Here is a 22,965-nt window from a genome sequence, read left to right as displayed (position 1 = left end):
AGTCCCGACCAGGCAGGATGGCCACACAATATCCACGCTACAGGCTAGCAATCTCAACATCCCATTCGTATCTCCGCCACCACCCCTCACCCAGTATGCCTGAACACGGGCCAAGAGAGAGGAAAGATTATAAAAGAAGCAAAAATAGGTCCCATAGAAACTAACAAAAAATGAAATATAACCCCCCACCCTACACACATGCAGAGGCTATGGCCTACCCCCCCCCCCCCCCCCTGGCAGAGTGTCTGTCGCCCCATAAACCCGAAATACAGCAAGAGAAGAGAAGAAGAAGGAAAAAGGCGAGAGAAAGCAAGAAAATGTAGAAAGAAGGAAAAAGAAGATGATAATAAACGAAGAATTTCAACACTTGAATATAGGGAGGAAGAAAAGAACAAGCTGATCTACCACTCCCAAAAAGAAGGAGGCGGGGAGGAGCCCACACAACAACCGATCTCCCGGACTCCCAGCCAGTTGCAACCCCTACGCCGTTTAGTGTTCCGGTCCGGATCCCCCCTGGCTAATCAAATACAAGGTCCGCAGCCATCAACCACAACATCTGCCCCTGAACCACCAGCCCGCAAAAAACAGTCGCCCCATAAAGAAGAAACGAAAATGATAAAACACAATAATTGCGGCTTGAAATGGAGAAGAGGTCAGCGCGCAGAACAGGGAGTACAATCTGAAATGGGTGATAATCGCATATAATACGTAATCAATGCATCAACAAGTGTTTCAGTCCGGGGTCACAACCAGGCAGACAGTCAGTGCCAGCGAGGGAAGAATCATCAGCCCTGTCCCGAACGTCGGAATCCCACTAGGCATAGCCACAGCTGTATGCACACTTTAGACCGGACAAAGGAGCAAGATGGCCGCTCTCGAAGAAGCCGGGGAAGAAAGGGGGAGGCACCCACCAGTTCAGCGTCCAAAATAACGGACTCTCCTTTTGTACCAGGATGGCATGCATTCCAATAGTGTAAAGAAGACGATGTCAGCAGTTGTAGAGGCAAAGTCTCAGTTGTCGGAGTGGAGGAAGACACTGTTACTGTAGCATCGTCTAATGTTAAACACTCAACACTGTAGCAAGGGAACGGGCAGCCCTCCGGATCCTCACGTTGCAACACTGTATCCACCCCGAGAGCAGTGGGGGGCAACAGGGAATCAGCCAGCCGTAGCTGCTCCATGCCAGAAGTAGCTTTATCGATCGTCCACTCCAGTTCTTGGGCATTCCTGAACCATGCCGCCCTAAGATCCGCGAGGGCCATCAGGATGTCGCCAGTAGTTAGGTCCCTTCGCAGTGCTGGCCGATCAGCATTGCTCAGTGGTGCTCCCAGTGGTGCTCCCAGAGCAGCCTCGAGCTCTAGGACAGGCAGGGCGGCAGATATCGAAGACAGGGGAGCCACAACGTTTCCAACCCGATTTGCAGGCGCCATTGCCACCCGTCCAGACCACCCGCGATGGAGTGAGGGGGGGGGGGTGACCACAGCACCAAATGGAGCAGCAGACTGGGCCACCACAGGTAGCGCGGTGCACAGATTAGGGGCCGCGCGGAGTGAGAGCCTCCTCGCTCGCTGCGGGTGCAGGCGCTTACGGCGGTGAAGACGGCCAAAGATGGAGTCCGCCCAGGCTGCCCGTCCCTGAACAAAGGAAAGTGCCGTCTGCACAGTCCCAGTCCCAGTCCCTTCAAATAAACGCTCTGCTGTCAGCCGAAATCGCGTCAAATAATTAAGGATATTCAGCCCAGTCTTGTGATGGATTACGCTCCCAAGGAGATCGGCTCTGCCACATACAGTCCCAGCGACCATGTTCAGCGGCAACCGGCGGCGCTCATCGGGACAGATTCCAGGGGCCGCGCCGGAGGTCGGCAAACGCCGTGAGTTCACGAAGAATCCAGCCGGGAGAGACCACAGGAGAAAGCCAGCGCGTCCATGGCTTCGGTGAAGCACGGTACAGTCCAGGATATATAGCAGGATTGTAGTTTAAAGGCAGACGGGCTGTGGAGCCGGGAGCTCACACGTCCGTTCCGTCCGCCATCTTGGCTCCTCCCCCCAAAATTACAGTTTTAATAAAATCTGAGGGTATATGTATTCCTCTATTTTCTGCCCACCTCGCAATCCCAACCAATTCAGAATCCTGCGTCTCCACTTCTGCCTCTGAAATTCTAGCTTTCTCATCCGTGAGAGAATTAAACCATCGGTCAAGTGTATCGATAGAACAATGAGCATCTACATGGTATACAGTAACTGAACTTTGTGTCAACATGGTCCAGATCTCTTTCCACAATGCTTTGCCCCACACTTCTTTTGTATTTATCATCCAATTATGAGCATGCCATATGGGGAGCCAAGTCGCAAGCCTATTGGCCTTGGACCATGAATCGGTGTAAATATGACATTTTCCTAGCAATTATTGTTTCAAAGCTTGATACATAGCATAGAGTTCTGCAAACTGGCTACTATTTCCATCTCTAGTAGTAGTCAACAATTTCTGGGTCACCGGATTATATGACACTGCTTTCCAATGCCTCTTTGCTCCTACGTACTTAGCTGAACCATCATTAAACTACACATGCTACATTTCCTCGACGGAAAATTCACCTAATGGCTTACCCCATTAAACAGGGGATTCCTGTTTCTTAGGTACATCATGCAACATTTCTGCCTCGTCCATTGGCGCCTGCGCCACCTGTTCGTGTAACACTGTCGTGCCTTTGGGACCCACCTTGGCCGAATCCTGGATATACCACTTCCATTTGATTACACTGGCTTCCTGTGCATGTCCTATTCCATGAGTTTTAGGGGAACTCATCACCCATTGTATTATCAGAATTTTAGGTCTCAAAATCATATCGTGTCCTAGGGTCAATTGCTCAGTATCCACTAGAGCCAAATACCATGCAAGTAACTGTTTTTCAAAAGGAGTATATCGCTCTCCAGCATCTGGCAGTTTCTTTGTCCAGAATCCTAAAGGTACTTTCGTTCTTCCCTGTTTCTGTCATAAACTCCAATTAGCGTATGTTCCCTGTACTGTTACATTCAAATTGACATCTCCCTCTCGCACCGGCCATAGATTTAAAGCATGCTGAATAGCCTCTTTCGTCAATTCAAATGCAGTTTGCTGTTCCTCTCCCCACTTTAACGTATTCTTTTTTCGTGTAACTTTGTACAAAGGGGCCAAAATCTGACTCAAATGAGGAATTTGCTGTCTCCAAAAAACTAATGAACCTCTGAGTGTCTTTCCTGTTTCTTGGTACCACTAACTCTCTAAACTTCTGTCTTATTTGGGGCGCCGCCTCTCGATGTCCCTGATGCCATTGGATACCTAAAAACTTCACACTCTGAGAGGGTCCTTGTAATTTATCGGGCTTGATCTCCCATCCTTTGCCCTGCAAATGCTCCTCAATTCTGTCTAACTGAATCTGCACTTGTTCTTGCATCTCTCCCTGTATCATCAGATCATCAATGTAATGACAAATCTGTACTTCAGGAATAACTGACACTTCATTTAAATGCTCTGCCACCAGCTGGTGACAGATCGTGGGACTATGCAAGTACCCTTGAGGTAAATTTCTGAATGTCATTGGTCTACAGCCCCATGAAAAACTGAATTGCTCTTGACATTCGGGGGCTTTTGGTATCGAAAAGAAAGCATTAGCAATAGCAACAGTCGCATACCAAGTACCAGGGTGTTTTTGTATTTTCTCAATCAAAGTAACTGTGTCTGGGACAGCGTCAGTGAAATGAGGTGTATGCTTGTTCAATTCATGATAATCAACTGTCATGCGCCAAGAATGATCACTTTTGCTCACGGCCATACGGGAATATTCCAAGCGTAAGTAATCGGGGTTACCACACCTCCTTCTAACAAGTCCTGAATAGTTGCACTAATTTCATCATGTCCACCTGGAATTCTGTACTGTTTCAAATGGATCACTTTTGTAGCTTGAGGCAATTTCACTGGGGGAACTTTCAAATGACCGACCCTCACAGCACCAACTGAAATGTACTGCTTCTATCCAAACTGATAGTGACCATCATCTAAATGCAAAGTCATTCCCTTCAGAATATCGATTCCAATAATATATTCAGAAAGGGGCATAATCAATACAGTACATTCTCTTTTAGGTATTCTCCCAATTTTCATGTGAACATTAGTAGGCACTGCTGGGGTCTCTTTACCGCCTAAACCTGTAATGGTGAAATACTGTCCAGTAAACTTTTTGGGATTTCCAGATATCAGAGTGGCATCCACACCAGAATCTACTAAGGCTTTGGCCCTCTGAATATTACGATATGTTTTCTAGAAAGTCGAAAGCGGACTCCCAGATACCAATTGAGATTCCTGGATGGGAAATGGCTCCAATAAATTTCAATATCAACATAAGGTCTGTTGTCTTTGCGAGCCCACCTCTGCTCCCGGAGCTTGACCTACTTCCTAGTTTGCCTTATACCTGTCCTTTGCCCAGATCAAGTTGGGATACATTGTTTTGTATCTTTTTTGGGATGAATTCCTCTTCGTTCCTTCTCTCAACAAGCCAGTTGCTTTCTAAGTCTCTCTCAACACTTCCTGCTAGAGCGGGCAGGTTTCTCTCCCTCTTTCTCCGGTGCTTGACACATGCTCTCATCTGACTGTCTTTGCGCTTTCTCCTGTTTATTGACTCTCCTGCTTCCTTCCTTTTTATCCAGACCTCTTTTTCGGTACATCTGTCACAAACTTGATGTAGCTATCCCATCTTGTCTTTCTCCACTCCATCATTTAACGGAGCCATAAGCATATCTCTCATTGACAGCTTGCTATTGTCGGTACGTGTCTCAGACCTTGAAGGTCTCTCAGTTTTCATCCATTCTCCTAAGTCTCCCAACTCACGAACAGCCTCAACCACTTCTACTAAGGTGTTACCAGTCTGATTAATCAACAAAGTCATCATCACTTGTTTGTATGCAGGAAGTGCGGTATGAATTATTCTATTTCGCATTGACGCATTCAGTACTTCATCCATCAATCCATGTGCATGATCTAGAAAAATAAAAGTCTTCATCACCTCTTCCTTCAATCTCTGTATGGCATCTCTCAAAGTATGAAAATACAACCTTAAAGTAGGGTCCTAGGGTTAGATTAACGACCAAACAGACACAAGCCCTCTTAACACTATAGAACCGAAAGAAATATCTGAGGGCCAAAAGGAAACTACAATCCTACTGCGAAAACATCAGATAAAGTGCTGTGAGATGAACAAATGAATATAACTATGTGTCATGCTGCACTCAAATTCTCAAATTTGAAAAAAGTGGCCATCAGCTCCCGCCCGGTACCGCCCTATACATCATTTGAGCTCTCCTTACCCAGAAGAAAGCGCAGTATGTCTACCAGTATAGTATTGATAGAAAAAAAACTTCAGAAAAATCCAAAGTTGTACTTAGAGGACCGGAGAATTATTTAATATGGGTAGCTGAATTACAGTGCCAAAAATAAATTTGTGATAAAAGTGCGATATTAAAATTAGGTAGTAATTGAGTGGATTAGAGAAATTTTTATTGAGTTCCCTCAATACTCCTAATACTAAAATGTGAGAAAATAAGCAGATTTAACGTAATATCTGCAAGTCAGTAGGGTCAACATGTTTAGGCATTTGTGACTCTAAATATGTCACTGCTTTCTTTGGGACCTAGATGTTAATGGCTACTGTACAAAAAGGAAAAATATCACCTGTATATTTTTCTCGAATTCGTTCAATCTTCTCCCATGTGACTAGTGAAGAGAAAGAAAAATGAAAAAGAGCACAGAAACAAACGAAAACACAGTAGAATCAATAGAAAGGAATACACAATTTGTTTAGCCATACGTTGTAGATACTTAATTATATCTGTAGAGATGGTCAAAATATCACCATTATCTCAAATCTAGAGTTTTAGCCATCTTACCTAATCGGTAGGAGGAATAGCATCACCCCACCTGGCTGCTGCTCAGGTATGAGGAGCACCGCTCTAGTAAAAACACAAGACAAAACACTTAAACTCACACCAAATGGCCAGACATCTTCCACAAACTCAGTTCAGTATCAATATTTTGTTTTACTTTAGATGTACTTGAGTGGAAAGCAAATAAATCGGCTCATATTCAGCCTCTTGTAGTGTTGCTTATACTTCACAAGTATGTCGTAATGAGGCTTATTTAGAACATAAACCGACATCAACAATTTCACCCTGTCCGGTGAATTATAATCACCGAACAAGTCTTTCTCGCACAATGAAGCCTAATTCAATGTGTGTTCATATCCGCGGTCAGCTTCATTATATTAGATGCACGGAACTGAAAGTCCTTCTAACGCGTTTGTTCGAATACAAAGCCAGAGCTCGACTGCAGTACGCTCTGCGCTTGATCTTAATAATGACTAACGAACAAACGTTTTACTCTGCCTGCATGATTTCCCCCTTATAAATTCTATTTGCACATTCGTTCAGGTTCCCAGCCGGAAACCAAAAATTATTGCTTTGCGCACCAACCGGTTATTAACCATCACCAGGCTCTCACCTTCCTGTCGGTACACCAGGCGTCCCTCTGAGCAATCTGGGGTGGCACCGGTGTACTGCAAAAACACCATTTTGATCTTGTCAATGTCACGTGACATTTTTAGCACGTGACCTCAGAGACTACAAACCAACCCCAGTAGCATGGGAATTGTAGTTTTACCGATGATGTGAATTGGTATTGTCAGTGTCATGTGACATTTCGGTCATGTGACTTCAGGAACTACACGTCAAACTCAGAAACATGGGAATTGTAGTTGTGTCGGTGTTGTGATTAAATAACACTTCTTTTTAGCGTAGTAGTTTCTTTTATGGTGTGAATGTAGTTATTCTTCATTCTAGTTTACATATATATGTTTTTGGTAGGGTTCAAACTTAATATTGGTAACAAATGTTTTTATCTATGTACAATTGGTGAACCTGCGTTGCTCCCATGCTCTACTGGTACCAATATCAATAGAGGTAGATTTACAAGTCTGGGGACAGGCAGCACAAGTGCCACATGGATGATGACCTACTACTGCAGGTAGATCCCAGAGTGTCCCTATCTGACGAGGTGTCTTGCTTTTAGGTCTAGTGTGGACTAATTTATCTTTGAGATTTGGTACCGTTTTAAATGCAAAGAGAGGTGGAGCTATTTGATCTACTCCTGTGTTGAGAATGGACCAATGCTTATATACAATTTTTTGAAGTTCATTAGATCTTATATTGAAAGTATTGACAAAAGTCAATCGGTCCATTTTCTCTTTTTCTTGTTGTTGTTCCAGCAACGCCTCACAATTGTTGTTAGAGGCGCGTGTTTTTTATTGTCGGATGACCTTCTTGGGATAACCTCTATCTAGTCATTGTTCTTCTAGATTGGAGGCATGTTTTGCAAAAGTTGATTTGTCAGAGCAATTTCGTTGAACTCTTAAAAATTGCCCAAATGGTAAATTATTCCTCAATGATCTAGGATGACAGGTATCATAGCTGAGAAGGGAATTGCAAGCCATGGGTTTTTTGTACAATTCTGAGTGTAGCCCATCTGATTTCGAAGTGATCAGGAGATCTAGGAAAGGCAATTCAAATTTGTTGTGTTCAACTGTAAATCTCAAATAGGGATTTTGAACATTAAGCCACTGGTAAAAAAGCAAGAGATCGTCCAATGTTCCATGCAGGATTACTAAAATGTCATCAATACATCGCTTCCATATGCAAAGCGACTGATGAAATGGATTGTTAGATGTTAAGACAATACTCTGTTCAAAACTATGAACGTATAAATTCACCAGACTCGGCGCGAAAACGCTGCCCATGCTGGTTCCAGCAATTTGGAGGTACAATGAATCTTCAAATTTGAAATAGTTCTCCTTCATGGCTATCTCTGCCAAAGTCATGATGAAGGAAACGGGAGTTATGGGTGGTGGTTCACTTTCTTCAAGTAATTTTCTCACTACTTCCAACGTCTCTGTTTGTGGGATCGAAGTGTATAGTGATTCCACATCGAAGGAACCTAAAATGTCTGTGGATTGATCAAATTCGATTTCAGAAAAGAGTTTCAGGATATCTTTTGTATCTTTCAGGTACGTTGGCATCTTCCTGACCATAGGATTGAGAAAATGGTCTACGAAAGTTGATAGAGGTTCAAGAAGCAAACCAATCCCTGAGATTAGTGGTCGTCCTGGTGGTGGACGTTGTGGCTTGTGTACCTTTGGTAAGGTATAGAAATAAGGTACCATAGGATTGCTGTTCCTCAAGTATGCAGCCTCATTCGGAGTTATCCAGCCTTCGCTGACACCTTCCTCTACTAGATCACTTATGATGTTTTTTAACCGCTCTGTTGGGTCAGTAGATAATAGAAGATAAGACCTGGTGTCTTGTAGTTGTCGCAGACACTCATCCCTGTAGGTGGTGCTATCCTGTAAAACGATGGCACCACCCTTATCGGCTGATTTTATTGTGATCTTATCATTGGATGTCAGTGAGCGCAATGCATCTTGTTCTGGAAGAGTAAGCTTAAATCATTTTCAATAGCTTTCTCGAAAGCAATGACTTTAGTCGGTATAACAGCAAGAGGAGGAATGAACGTGGATGTTTTTTTTAAACCAGTGTTAGTATTGGTTGAATCGGGTGGTACCTCATTCTTCTTGCGAAAAAGAAATGTAACCTGATTTTTCTGAAGAATTTGGCCATTTCCAATCTGGCTAGGAAAGGATCACCTTGTTGTGTTGTGACAAATCCTAAACCTCTGTTTAAGAAAGCTTCTTCAGTCTCTGACAATGTATAAGAGCTAAGGTTTATCACGAGGCTGTCTCGTTGCTTGTCCCTGCCGCTTCTTGCGGTATTTTCTTGCCATTCCTCAAATCCATTGTGGTTGGCTGTGGAGGATTCGCCCATTGGATCCGTCGATTGAATCCGGGTCTCTTGCGACCTGTCACTCCTCTTTGGCCACGCCCTAAAAAGGCTGCATGTTGGGATCATAATGGAATTGTGGAAAACCGAACTGTCCCATTGGTGGTTGAAAGGGAGGGGCTCCAAACATCCAAGGGTCCTACTGTGAAAACATCAGATAAAGTGCTGTGAGATGAACAAATGAATATAACTATGTATCATGCTGCACTCAAATTCTCAATGACAACTAGGCGCATAAAAGTAAAAATATCAGAGCACAAAAGCACCATACGTTATCGGAGACAAGCAACAAGACTAACGGCACATTTTTTAGAAAAAGGCCATGGTCCCAACGACTTTCAATGGACTGTTTTAGAACAACCAATGATACCACATTATGTTGTTGATGTATCAAATTACCTCTTTAGACGAGAACAAAAGTGGGTCTATCGTCTGAACAGTGACAAAATGAGTTTAAATGAAGACATTCCATGGATGTCACTATAAATATCTTTGTGATGGTCATAACCTTGGATACATGCCCAACAAGAGAAAGTTAAACAGACTAATTGTATACAGATATAACTAACTACTCTTTTTAGTCTTTATTTTCAACCAAATGTTATCCTTTTTACAGCACTACTTTTCCCGTAGGCTTAGTTTTTGTGTAAGACATAATGGTTGTAATAAATATTTACGGTATGACGAATTGAGTCTTACATAGATAATAACATTCGTTACCAATATTAAGTTTGAACCCTACCAAACACCTATATCGGTAAACTAGAACGAAGAATAACTACATTCCCACCATAAAAGAAACTACTACGCTAAAAAGAAGTGTTATTTAATCACGACACTGACAAAACTACAATTCCAATGTTTCTGAGTTTGACGTGTAGTTCCTGAAGTCACATGACCGAAATGTCACGTGACACTGACAATACCAATTCACATCATCGGTAAAACTACAATTCCCATGCTTCTGGGGTTGGTTTGTAGTCTCTGAAGTCACGTGCTCGAAATGTCACGTGACATTGACAAGATCAAAATGGTGTTTTTGCAGTACACCAGCCCCCCTCAGATTGCTCAGAGGGACGCCTGGTGTACCGACAGGAAGGTGAGAGCCTGGTGATGGTTAATGACCAGTTGGTGTGCAAGGCAATAATTTTTGGTTTCCGGCTAGGAACCTGAACGAATGTGCAAATAGAATTTATACGAGCGAAATCATGCAGGCAGAGTGAAATGTTTGTTCGTTAGTCATTATTAAGATCAAGTGCGGAGCGTACTACAGTCGAGCTCTGGCTTTGTATTCGAACAAACGTGTTAGAAGGACTTTCAGTTCCACGCATCTAATATAATGAAACTGACCGCGGATATGAACACACATTGAATTAGGCTTCATTGTGCGAGAAAGACTTGTTCGGTGATTATAATTCACCGGACAGGATGAAATTGTTGATGTCAGTTTATGCTCTAAATAAGCCTCGTTACAACATACTTCTGAAGTGTAAGCAACGCTACAAGAGGCTGAATATGAGCCGATTTATTTGCTTTCCACTCAAGTACATCTAAAGTAAATCAAAATATTGATACTGAGCTGAGTTTGTGGAAGATGTGTGGCCAATTAGTGTGAGTTTAAATGTTTTGTCTTGTATTTTTACTAGAGCGGTGCTCCTCATACCTGAGCAGCAGCCAGGTGGGGTGATGCTATTCCTCCTACCGATTAGGTAAGATGGCTAAAAGTCTCGATTTGAGATAATGGTGATATTTTAACCATCTCTACAGATATAATTAAGTATCTACATTGTATGGCTAAACGAATTGTGTATGCCTTTCTATTGATTCTACTGTGTTTTCATTTGTTTCTGTGCTCTCTTTCATTTTTATTTCTCTGCACTAGTCACAGGGGAGAAGATTGAACGAATTCGAGAAAAATATGCAGGTGATATTTTTCCTTTTTGTACAGTAGCCATTAACATCTAGGTCCTGAAGAAAGCAGTGACATATTTAGAGTCACAAATGCTGAAACATGTTGACCCTACTGACTTGCAGATATTATGTTAAATCTGCTTGTTTTCTCACATTTTAGTATTAGGAGTATTGAGGGAACTCAATAAAAATTTCTCTAATCCACTCAATTACTGCCTAATTTTAATATCGCACTTTTATCACAAATGTATTTTTGGCACTGTAATTCAGCTACCCACATTAAATAATTCTCCGATCCTCTAAGCACAACTTTGGATTTTTCTGAAGTTGTTTTTCTATCAATACTATACCAGTATACATACTGCACTTTCTCCTGGGTAAGGAGAGCCCAAATGATGTATAGGGCGGTACCGGGCGGGAGCTGATGGGCACTTTTTTCAAATTTGAGAATTTGAGTTCAGCATGACACATAGTTATATTCATTTGTTCATCTCACAGCACTTTATCTGATGTTTTCACAGTAGGATTGTAGTTTCCTTTTGACCCTCAGATATTTCTTTTGTTTCTCTAATCTCTCAAAGTATACCAAAGTTTCCCATTCACTGGCCAGTCTGACTCTGTTGGGTATTTGTGGCTACATCCCGTTACAGCCAATTGTAGCAGACTAATTTGAGCGTCACTAGTATAATTCCTAAACTGTTCCTGCACTGTAGAACCTGAGCTAAGTGTAAACAATTTCACTGCATCTCTGTGGTCTAGCAGCACACCAGCACCACCCAGATCAAACAATCGAACCATCCACGTAAGTAGAGATCCTCCAGGTCTCTCACGAAACCGGTCTGAAATATCATTAATCTCCTGCTGAGTAAAATCTTCCATAATATCCATCAAAACTCCTTGCGGATAATTCGAACTACCTTGAATTTTTTGACGGTAAATAGGTTGTGCCTGAACCCAATATGTGTTCCACTGGCTCACTCTGTTTCCCAACCTGGTCACGCTCATCAGTATTATCAAATTCTCCACTGGAGTCTGAAAACTCAGAAGAATCCCAAATATCCATCCCAAGTTTCAGAGTCCCAGTCTATCCCAACCTTTAAAATATCTAAATACACCTTTCTCTTATTAACTCTTCCTCTTCTGTTCCTATATTTATATTTATATTTAGCAATGCGCACCATGGCTCTTTCAGCTACAGTCTGATAGGTTTCGAGTTTATCTAACAACAATTTATTCTGACAAGTTAACATTGTAGATGTATTCTTATTCTCAATTCACAGTTTCTCTAATTGCTCACACTCACTCTGCAGCTTAACATATTTATCATGCATAATTCTATTAGCATTTAGGAGAATCCAACCCCTCCTTCCCAATGTAGAAAGTTCTTCTCTTTTCTTCACAGGCACTTTTTGCAAACAAGCAACCACTTGAGCTGGTTCAGCGTCAGCCAAACACGCACTCAATCCAGCACAATAAGCCCACTCATGAGCCAACAGCCCATATGAGGCCATTTCCCATCCGGGAATCTCAATTGGTATATGGGAGTCTGCTTTCAACTTTCTAAAAAACATATTTCTTCCCCTTTTATCCACCCCTTCAATCCTGGGAGAATGAAACCAAGATGCTCTGGAATCTGCTTTTCACCAAAAGGACTGATCTTACCAACACTTCTCCATCAGGCTGAGGCAAAACCCAGCAATTCTTAAGGCGAGATAATAATATCAACCCCAACATATGGAATATAACACATATGACTTTTATGCATACACTACTTCAACAAGGGCTGGCTGAATGCATTAGTCATTGCAGACTCCCAAATAACAATAGGCTACCAAGAAATAAAGTGCAATATATACATGTAATTATAAATGAAAAGAATGAGAACTAACGGAAAGAAAGATAACAAGATATAGCAAGAATAGAAAGAAAATAGTAAAGAGTGTGGTTAGAAACACCTAACCGACTGATTCCTCCAATCCATCTCCTGCCAAGCAAGCTGAGGGGAGTCCGGTACTGCAGCCAGGTGAGAGTTCGATCAGGACACAATGTTCCAACCGATCCCACAGCAATATATATGTCTATTATGTGGCGAACTTCCATCTAGCCCGTAGAGGCCCCTTGCTTTAATACTGTTTCAATCATGAAACGAAGCTTCTAGAAAGCCTCGCCTCCTTCTCATCGAGTTAACCGGGCTGGCACGTACCAATTTGTGTCAAGGGAAAGACAGAAGCTGGCCAAGCCTCTGTATTTTGGCTTCGAGGCGGAGATGTACATTCCTTCAATAACATCCAGTTTGCTCTGGTCTGTGAGGTGCAAAAAACAAGTGAAGAGCAAAACATGCCCTCCTCACATTGTGAAGTTCAGAAAATGGCGACAGTCAAGAAAGTTGAGTCAGTTCTGCAAGCGCTGCCATACACGTAAAGAAGCTAAAGCAGAACTAAATTAGTATACAAGGTAACATAAGATCATGCCAAAGCCAATAGCAAGCACTGCCGTAAAGCAAGATAAAGTTAAAGAACAAGATTGACAGAAGACTGTGTCAAAGTCGATAATAAAGACTCAAAAGAAAGGTACACTGCCCTATTTCATAACTATTCTCACTAGGCATATGCAATATCATTGAATGAAATAACATACTACAATTCATCTGAGATGGTGTTAGTCGACGGCCATAATGGGGTACTCAACCACATGAATGGTCCCCCCCATCGGCAATCTGATAACGTCAGCGCATTCACAGCACGGAAACATCATCAAGTGCAAGTGGGGATCCATTTGATTCCAGAGCATTCAGAGAGAGTGTGCATTTTGGCGAGACCTTCTCGGGGGGGGGGGGGGTGTTGGGGAAAACAGACAGAGGAGGAAAGGAAAGAGCTTTTCGTATTCTCCTGTGCATGTTTTGAGTGGTTTCCTGCTTCACGAATGCGGGGAGAGCCACGAGCGTGGAACCGGAATCCAACTGCTGGAAAACCAGGGATTTTATTTTATGCTGGAGGAGTGACCCCTTGGGCACGAGTCGCTCCCCAAGGGGGCTAAATTCTTTGCCAGTGTTTTTGCCCCCCTGAGGGGTAAAACAGCATTTTTTTCAGCCAATCTGCCAGCATAGGGGCCTAAACCCACTAAATCACTAGGTGTGCATATTTTGACATGGATTACGGGGTGCGAACCCTTTGGCAACCAGCCCTCTGGAGGGTGGAAGCCAACTAAACCAGCTGGAATTGTTTTGTTTCTCAGGGAGTGACCCCTTTGGCAAGAGTCTTTACCATTAGGGGAGAATGATTTTAGTTATTCCACCCTCCAGAGGGCAGATCAGGTGTTTTTAGGCTTCTATTCTGCCCCCAGAGGACAGATGGTCCGTTTTAGGCCAATCTACCCTTTGTGGGAGCCAAAGCCACTAAACACCACAGAATTATGTTGTGAAGGGGAACGACCGTCTGGGGAAAGCTTGCTCCACTTAGGGCCCACATTTGTTTTTATGCTGCCCTACCCGCAGGCAAGATTGTTCATTTTTAGGTCAATCTGGGGTGTGATTTTGCCCCCTTGTAGTTTTGTGAGAGAATTGAGCCTCAGGGTGTATTCTTTGTTTAGTTACCTTTTTGAATGATTGTCTTTTAATGTAACATATTGATCGGTGCACGTTCTTTACTGACTTCTGTGCAATGTTTTTCTTCCCTTTCTTTCCAGTAGGACTTCTTTATTGTTTGCTGTGCCTGTGCAGAGTTAGTGCAGTTGATCCTTGGTGCTGCTGTCTCTTGCAATTTGGGAATATCGTTTTAGAGTAGATAGGTCTTTGTGTGGTTTGTATTGATTGACTTTTCCTTCTAGATTTTACTATATGCCTGTAGTTTTATTTTACGTTTGATAAAGCAAAACTTTGTTTATTTCATATTTTACAAAGTGTTAAATATTGTTGACTTATTTGTCAAGTTACTCTTCTTAGTAGGCATTATAGCTAGCCACAGGTTGACTACTCTGCAGGTTGTTGGTATGTTTTTCGAGTCTTCCTCTGGCCATGATTATGAGACTGATTCTGCATCTGAGGCAGATGAGGCAGGCCAGGATTTCTGGCAGTGAAATTTCTGTCCAAGAAGAATCATTTGATTATGAAGAACGTTCTGTGCGGAAGAAGTGTCTCCTTTAGAGAAAGGCACTGATGTGCAGGAAGAGGCATCTGGATTACAGTCTGGGGTTGAAAGGCTTCCCATTGGAAGAGCTGAACTCTGGGTTGCCCCAAACATGGTGCAACTGGCGTTGCCTGCCTTCATTCTGTTGCAGGGTGTACAGTGAATACTGAAAACCTTTTATCTATAGATTTCTTTCAGTTGTTTATGGGCAATGTATTTTTGATGAGTTTGTTGACCAGACTCATTTGTATCCTGAACTGTATTTGAGGGACAATAGTGCCAGAGTTAAGCCCCACTCTAGAGCTACCCAGTGGATATTCACAAATCTGGATGAGTTGAAGAAGTTCTTCGGTTTAACTTTTTGGATGGGCCTGATAAGGGAGCTATCGCTGTCTTAATATTGGCTTACTAGTCCCTTGATGGCAATGGCTATGTTTCCTGCAACCATGAGTAGGAATCGGTATTTGATTCTTTTTTGCATGGTGCACTTTGTTGATAATGCTTTAGCGCTGCCATGAGATCACCCTCATTGCGACTGTCTTTTTAAAATTCGGTCTGTCCTTGATCACGTTGTAGATCGAATTTTCAGAGATCTATGTTCCAGGGAAAGAAATAGCTGTGGGTGAGTCTTTGGTCCTGTTCAAGGGTTTTTAGGCAGTACATTCCTAGCAAGAAGGCACGTTAAGGAAATAGGATGTATATCTTGAATGAGAGTAGTACTGGATCTGTCTATAATTTCAGGGTGTACACCAGTAGGAATTCCAGTATTGACCCCCTGGTGGTTTGTCCACTTTTGAAGTTAGTGAGAAGATTGTGTGAGAACTTGGAAGAGGACCTTTTAACAAAGGTCACCATTTATATGTAGATAACATGTACACTAGTGTGCAATCGTTCAGGAAACTATTCAAAGTTGACACTGTTGCATTTGGCACAATCCACTCTAACTGTAAAGGTTACCCAAACGAGCTTGTTTGTAAATCAATTGAGAAGGGACAGTGCAGTGCCTTGCATAGCAATGAACTTCTAGCTGTGAAACATTTTGACAGGAGAGATGTCTAGAAACTGATTACCATCCATGATGAAAGTACTTCACCTATGAATGATTGGTGTCAGATTGTTGAAGTACGCAAACCTGTGTGAACTTTGGACGACAGTAAGCACATGGGTGATGTAGAGAGAGTAGATTAGGGATTGGAACCTTACACTGAGTGTAGTAAGGCTTATGTTTGGAATAAGAAGTTGGCTATCCATTTTTACCACTTAGAAACCTTCAATACTTCTGTTGCATTTAGGGATTATTCTCCAGAGTCAAAGATGGCATTTATTCAGTTTCAGCAGTCTGTGATAGGTAGCCTTCTTGTAGTGGAACAGGCAGTTCCTAGAGTTGCAGTGCTGACGGTTTTGGCTAGATTAAAAGATTGTTAAGAGGAAGGGGTCCCAGCAAACATAGAAGAAATATAATACATTTCACAAGAATTGATCTGAAACACTTATTTTGATCCACAAATTTATTATTCAATAAGGGATCAAGTGTAATTAATACACATAGCAAAGCAGTCAACTGTATTCATGGTCATACAGTGCCCCGGGAAGGAGAAGGAAGTGATAGTGAGGAGGTAAGGGAGTGATGGGATAACGTGACAGTAAAATCACAAATTCAAATTGTATATTTCACGCTATGAATCACATAGCAGTTAGTACCACAAATTTATGGCGACATTATTTCAGAAAAGGCATACGACACATAGTACAGTATAAATGCAATTTTTCGCATGTGTGGTTGCCGTGAAAGGAAAAGCCGTCGACGTTTCGACCCTCTGAAAACGCAGGAAGATTTAACCTTGCTGCGGGGTCTTCATCAGGACCAAGGAAGGGGCAAGGGACCTAGTAAAGGGATGTAATTAACTTAGATTAGAGGGGTGTAGCTTCAACCTCTATTTATCACATAGGTAAATGCGAGCGTGCAAGAGAATCAATATTGTTACAAAGGAACTTGCATGCAAATAAATCCACGTTTAACAAACTGTTAGGTGAGAATATAAATCTAAACAATAAAATTGGTTATCATAGAGTTAGATTAACACACTATTACCAAAGTCTGGGTGCCTGCGTAGGAAACTAGCAGAATACAGTGCGAACAACCACTCGCCTGATGGGGGTGCACTAGAGTGCCCAAGTAGGGAGACATACGGTCGGCCATAATGTCACTAAGAGCCCAAATGAGTTATCTCAAAAGGGCTAGTGCAATATTCAATAAATAACGGACATACCACATGATCCGTGGTTTACACTGTGGTCATATCGGAGTTTTTATCATAAGTAGGTCGTAGTCAGCATCTAAAATAATTAAGAGGTATTGATTAGAAAAGGGCTGAGGTGGCAATGACAAGATACAATACACGTAAACCGGGGGGGGGGCGGGCCGGTGACGCGGGAAGCTTACCGAAACACGGCGTTCTGCCAGTACTTGGTGTTCAGTAATGTGCATGGCGGAATTAATCCATTGTTGTGCTGAAAAACAACAAGGCATGAGGATCGTAAGTAACCCATTCGCTGAACTAGTTCTACAAGGCTAAGGACAGAACGGGCGGGGGATTGTACTCACTCGCTCTCGTTGATTCACGGAGCTCCGTACGCGGGCAGCCGATCAACGCGGCATTTCCTGGTTAAAGGAAATAACCATGGAAACAGGTCACATGGTCACCGTCGGAGTCATGGAGACTAAGGAAAGACTATAGGTTGTCGGAATGGTTTTGATTTGCAGCGTGATGGGCTTAATGCTATACTTGATCATTATAATTGTAAAAATCTATCCACAGCGGCATGTTTAAACATTGAAATGCAAATAAAAACAATTAAGTTGATCTTGCAGGACGTACCACGTCAACATGAGGGTAAGGCCCATACATAAAAAATTACAATCATTACAATTGTTGGCCATCTAGTATGCATCAATATTGTAAAAGACTGATAAGCAAATTAAAAAAGAGCGGCGTACCTATCAAACACGATGGTAGGGCCAACTTAATAAAGTCAAAAAACAGTATATGAACAGTGTTTGAAAAACAAGCAAAAAACAAAGGTCAATACATGATTTTACTAGTTGACTCATTGGTACACCTCAAATTGGAAAAAGATAGATAGCTGGGTGGTTGCGTACCTATATTGATTGGGTCAAAATGTGTGAAATCACATTCAGTCAACAAAAGTGGCCTGGTGATTTTTCAGAATCTATGGACAAATGGATATCATGACGATCGGTTGATCAAAGTAGTAAATCTAGATGTTAAAGGGGAATCAATCACGTTAGTGTAGCCAATTGAGAAAAGGAACTGTCCTGTTCATTAAGGCCTGTTTCTATGGAGTTGAAAAAGTATATCCATTTCAGTTCACGAGTGTTCAGAATATCAGAAATGTTACCTCCTTGTGGTCCTAAAGTGGTTTTCTCAATTACCAGCCATTGTAGACTTTCAGGTGGGTGGGCATGCAGCTTAAAGTGTTTCACAAGAGGTGCGCCAGAGACATCACATCGAATGCGGCTCATATGCTGTAGGATCCGTACTTTGATTTTTTGCTGGGTCTGTCCAATATAGATCTTTTGACATGGGCATATGATGCCATAGATAAGGTTGTTGGAATTACAATTGCTGAAGGATTTTAGTCTGACCGTTAAGTGAAGATGTACAAATTCTTTGGTCTGTATAGTCATATCACAAGCCTTGCAATTGCCACAGCGGAAATGGCCGGTGACTGGTGGAAGATTCCACAGGGTATTGATGGTAGGTTCTTTGTCAGGCGACAGAAAGGAGCACACGACGTAGTCTTTGATACTTTTAGCTTTCTTAAAAGCATGGAGAGGGGTCTCAGATTGTTGGATTTCATCCGATACCAGATGCCAATGTTTGTTGATAATCCTTTTGATGTTGTTACTTTTCGTATTGTAGGTAGTGACACAGACAATACGACTCTCATCACACTTGGTTCTGTCTTTAGGAGTGAGAAGTTCCTCGCGTGGATAGAACCATGCGCGTTTACGTGCCTTTTTGATCAAGCGTCTTGGGTAACCTCGTTCAAGCAAGCGATCGGAGAGAACCTGAGATTCCAGGAAGTAGTCGTCTTTGTCTGAACAATTTCTCCGTATCCTCAAAAATTGCCCAAAGGGGAGATTATCCCGAAGAGCCCGCGGATGATGGCTATTGTAGGCCAATAAGGAGTTTCTCTCTGATGGTTTGCGGTATAATTTCGTGCATAGTCTTCCAGAGTGATGGTAAATAGTTACATCCAAGAAATCGATAGTGACACTGTCTGATTCAATCGTAAACTTGACATGCTGGGATTGTTGGTTTAGCCAGGTAAAGAAATCATCCAATTGGTCACCGGTGCCCTTCCAGATCATTAAAATGTCATCTATATACCTCATCCAGAGGTCGATGTTCTCTCTGAATGGGTTCAGTTGGTTCAGGACACTGTCTTCTTCAAACGCTGCCATATACAGTATAGCTACGTCTGGGGCAAAAGGAGCACCCATGGCTACACCTGATGTTTGCAGGTAGAACTTGTTATCAAACAGAAAAAAATTACGAGTCATGGCTATTTTGAGCAGAGCCACAATAAACTCCGAAGGGACTTGTACTGGTGCAGGGCGATTTTGAAGGCATCTGGTTATCACGGTTAGTGCCTCTTGTTGAGGAATGCACGTATAGAGGGAAACTACATCACACGTGACCAACCTTTGCTTCGTCGGATCGTATGGAATGTTTTCAACTATGTTGATAGCGTGCATTGTGTCTCGAAGGTAGGACAAGGTAGATTCGGCAAGTGGTTTGATGAAAAAATCAATGTATTTACCCAATGGTTCCAGTATGGAGCCGCAGCCAGATACTATGGGGCGGCCAGGAGGCAGGGTCATGTTCTTATGTATCTTTGGCAAAGTATGCAATGTTGCAAGACGAGGATGTTTGTTGTTCAAAAAATGAAATTCGTTTTCGGACAGGAATCCTAAATTGAGCCCTTCCTGGGTGATTTCAAGGATCTCCATGGCAATAGAGCTGGTAGGATCAGATCTCAACAGTTGGTAACAAGTGTCGTCCTGTAACTGGCGAAGAATCTCTGACTTGTAGGCACATAAATCCTGTATAACAATGGCACCACCCTTATCTGCAGGTTTGATCACGACTTGATGGTTATTGGCCAATGATTGTAGGGCTGCCTTTTGTGATTTACTGGTGTTGTACCGGACGAAAGTTTTGTCTAGAAGGGCGCGTTGGACATCTCGCCACACTACAGATTCGTATGCCAGAATTTGATTAGACATGGTATGGGCATATGGAACAAACGTAGAGGGTGGTCGTAGGCCCGTAATAGATGACTTGAGTTGTGTTTCAGAATTGCGGAAAAAGTACTTGAGTCTGATTTTTCGGAAAAATTTGTAGAGTTCGCTTCTAATGATGAAGTTGTCTGGATTATACGTAGGCACGTAAGATAGTCCTTTACTGAGCACTGCCAGTTCTTCATCACTGAGTGGTTGCTTGGAGATATTCACCACAGGATTCTGGGTTGTAACTGGTTCTACCAGCGGTAGGTCTTGTTCCGAGTTACTCTCTCGCCGTGCTGTTCGGGTTGGAACCGGACCTGTTTGGAAGATTGGCCTCGTCCTGAGTCCCAGTTGGTTTGGTTCTGCTGGGAACCACGTTGGTTTTGCCCTCGGGGCCATGAGTTCCCTCGTCCTCGTGGGGGTCGCCAAGATCCCCGGCCAGGTCCTAAAAAAGGAGAGAATTGTTGGGGTGGATAGTTGTAATCCGGATATTGATATTGGTAGCTTGGGCCTGCTGCTTCCTGTTCCCCCTCGGAACTGTAGGACGAATCCGAGAAAGTAGGGAAGTTGCGTCTACCTCGATAGCCTCCACGGCCTCTGTTCATAAATCGACCCTGTGTGTCTTGTCGGTAGTAGTCGTCTTGTAAATATGGATAAGTCTTTTTTTTATCATAAAGACGAATATCACGTGCCAATTTTTCGAGTTTCCGTGTTTGAGTGGTTAAGTCGAAATCCTTCAGAGTGGCTTCCAAATTTGTTAGTGTGTCCTTTGCGCTGGCAAAGTTGGAGTCAGCAGCAATTTCCGCTTTCAGTGTTTTAATTTCAGCAGTGAGTAATTGTACTTGATCGGCAGCCGTTTCAACGCCCAGCACCATCCAGTGGCGCGAGCAATTGTTGGAGATGTGACTGAACCCTTCTCTAAATTTAGGAACTTCAATGAAAATAGCCGGTTCTGTTTTGATTTGTAGTCCAACCGGAATTATGTTCTCCCTGAGATATCTAGTGAGCAGGTGGCCGTGCCACCGTGTCCGTACCAGTTTCTTTTCCAGGCGCTCAAGACGAGAAATTTTATCCTTTAGTGAAAAATCAATTGATGTGATATCTGATTGGAAGAAGATATTATCAGGATTTTCCAATAATTTGTCTATGTAGTCCTCTGAGTAGGACAGGAGTTCTCTTTCTACCATATTGTGATAATGAAGACCTGAATTCAACAAACAAGGGGGGAAGAAGGAAAACCTCGCAGACAGCCGTCTGCTCGAAGTAAGATTGTACAAGGGGGTTACCCAATGGAGTCACGGGGACCTGGGTTCATTAAGTGTTAAGAGGAAGGGGTCCCAGCAAACATAGAAGAAATATAATACATTTCACAAGAATTGATCTGAAACACTTATTTTGATCCACAAATTTATTATTCAATAAGGGATCAAGTGTAATTAATACACATAGCAAAGCAGTCAACTGTATTCATGGTCATACAGTGCCCCGGGAAGGAGAAGGAAGTGATAGTGAGGAGGTAAGGGAGTGATGGGATAACGTGACAGTAAAATCACAAATTCAAATTGTATATTTCACGCTATGAATCACATAGCAGTTAGTACCACAAATTTATGGCGACATTATTTCAGAAAAGGCATACGACACATAGTACAGTATAAATGCAATTTTTCGCATGTGTGGTTGCCGTGAAAGGAAAAGCCGTCGACGTTTCGACCCTCTGAAAACGCAGGAAGATTTAACCTTGCTGCGGGGTCTTCATCAGGACCAAGGAAGGGGCAAGGGACCTAGTAAAGGGATGTAATTAACTTAGATTAGAGGGGTGTAGCTTCAACCTCTATTTATCACATAGGTAAATGCGAGCGTGCAAGAGAATCAATATTGTTACAAAGGAACTTGCATGCAAATAAATCCACGTTTAACAAACTGTTAGGTGAGAATATAAATCTAAACAATAAAATTGGTTATCATAGAGTTAGATTAACACACTATTACCAAAGTCTGGGTGCCTGCGTAGGAAACTAGCAGAATACAGTGCGAACAACCACTCGCCTGATGGGGGTGCACTAGAGTGCCCAAGTAGGGAGACATACGGTCGGCCATAATGTCACTAAGAGCCCAAATTAGTTATCTCAAAAGGGCTAGTGCAATATTCAATAAATAACGGACATACCACATGATCCGTGGTTTACACTGTGGTCATATCGGAGTTTTTATCATAAGTAGGTCGTAGTCAGCATCTAAAATAATTAAGAGGTATTGATTAGAAAAGGGCTGAGGTGGCAATGACAAGATACAATACACGTAAACCGGGGGGGGGGGGGGGGGGGCGGGCCGGTGACGCGGGAAGCTTACCGAAACACGGCGTTCTGCCAGTACTTGGTGTTCAGTAATGTGCATGGCGGAATTAATCCATTGTTGTGCTGAAAAACAACAAGGCATGAGGATCGTAAGTAACCCATTCGCTGAACTAGTTCTACAAGGCTAAGGACAGAGCGGGCGGGGGATTGTACTCACTCGCTCTTGTTGATTCACGGAGCTCCGTACGCGGGCAGCCGATCAACGCGGCATTTCCTGGTTAAAGGAAATAACCATGGAAACAGGTCACATGGTCACCGTCGGAGTCATGGAGACTAAGGAAAGACTATAGGTTGTCGGAATGGTTTTGATTTGCAGCGTGATGGGCTTAATGCTATACTTGATC

The sequence above is a fragment of the Lissotriton vulgaris genome, chromosome 6 (genome assembly GCF_964263255.1).
Source record: "Lissotriton vulgaris chromosome 6, aLisVul1.2, whole genome shotgun sequence".
Taxonomy (NCBI): Eukaryota; Metazoa; Chordata; class Amphibia; order Caudata; family Salamandridae; genus Lissotriton; species Lissotriton vulgaris.
The sequence above is the reverse complement of the archived record's forward strand: the minus strand, read 5'-3'. Positions refer to the sequence as shown.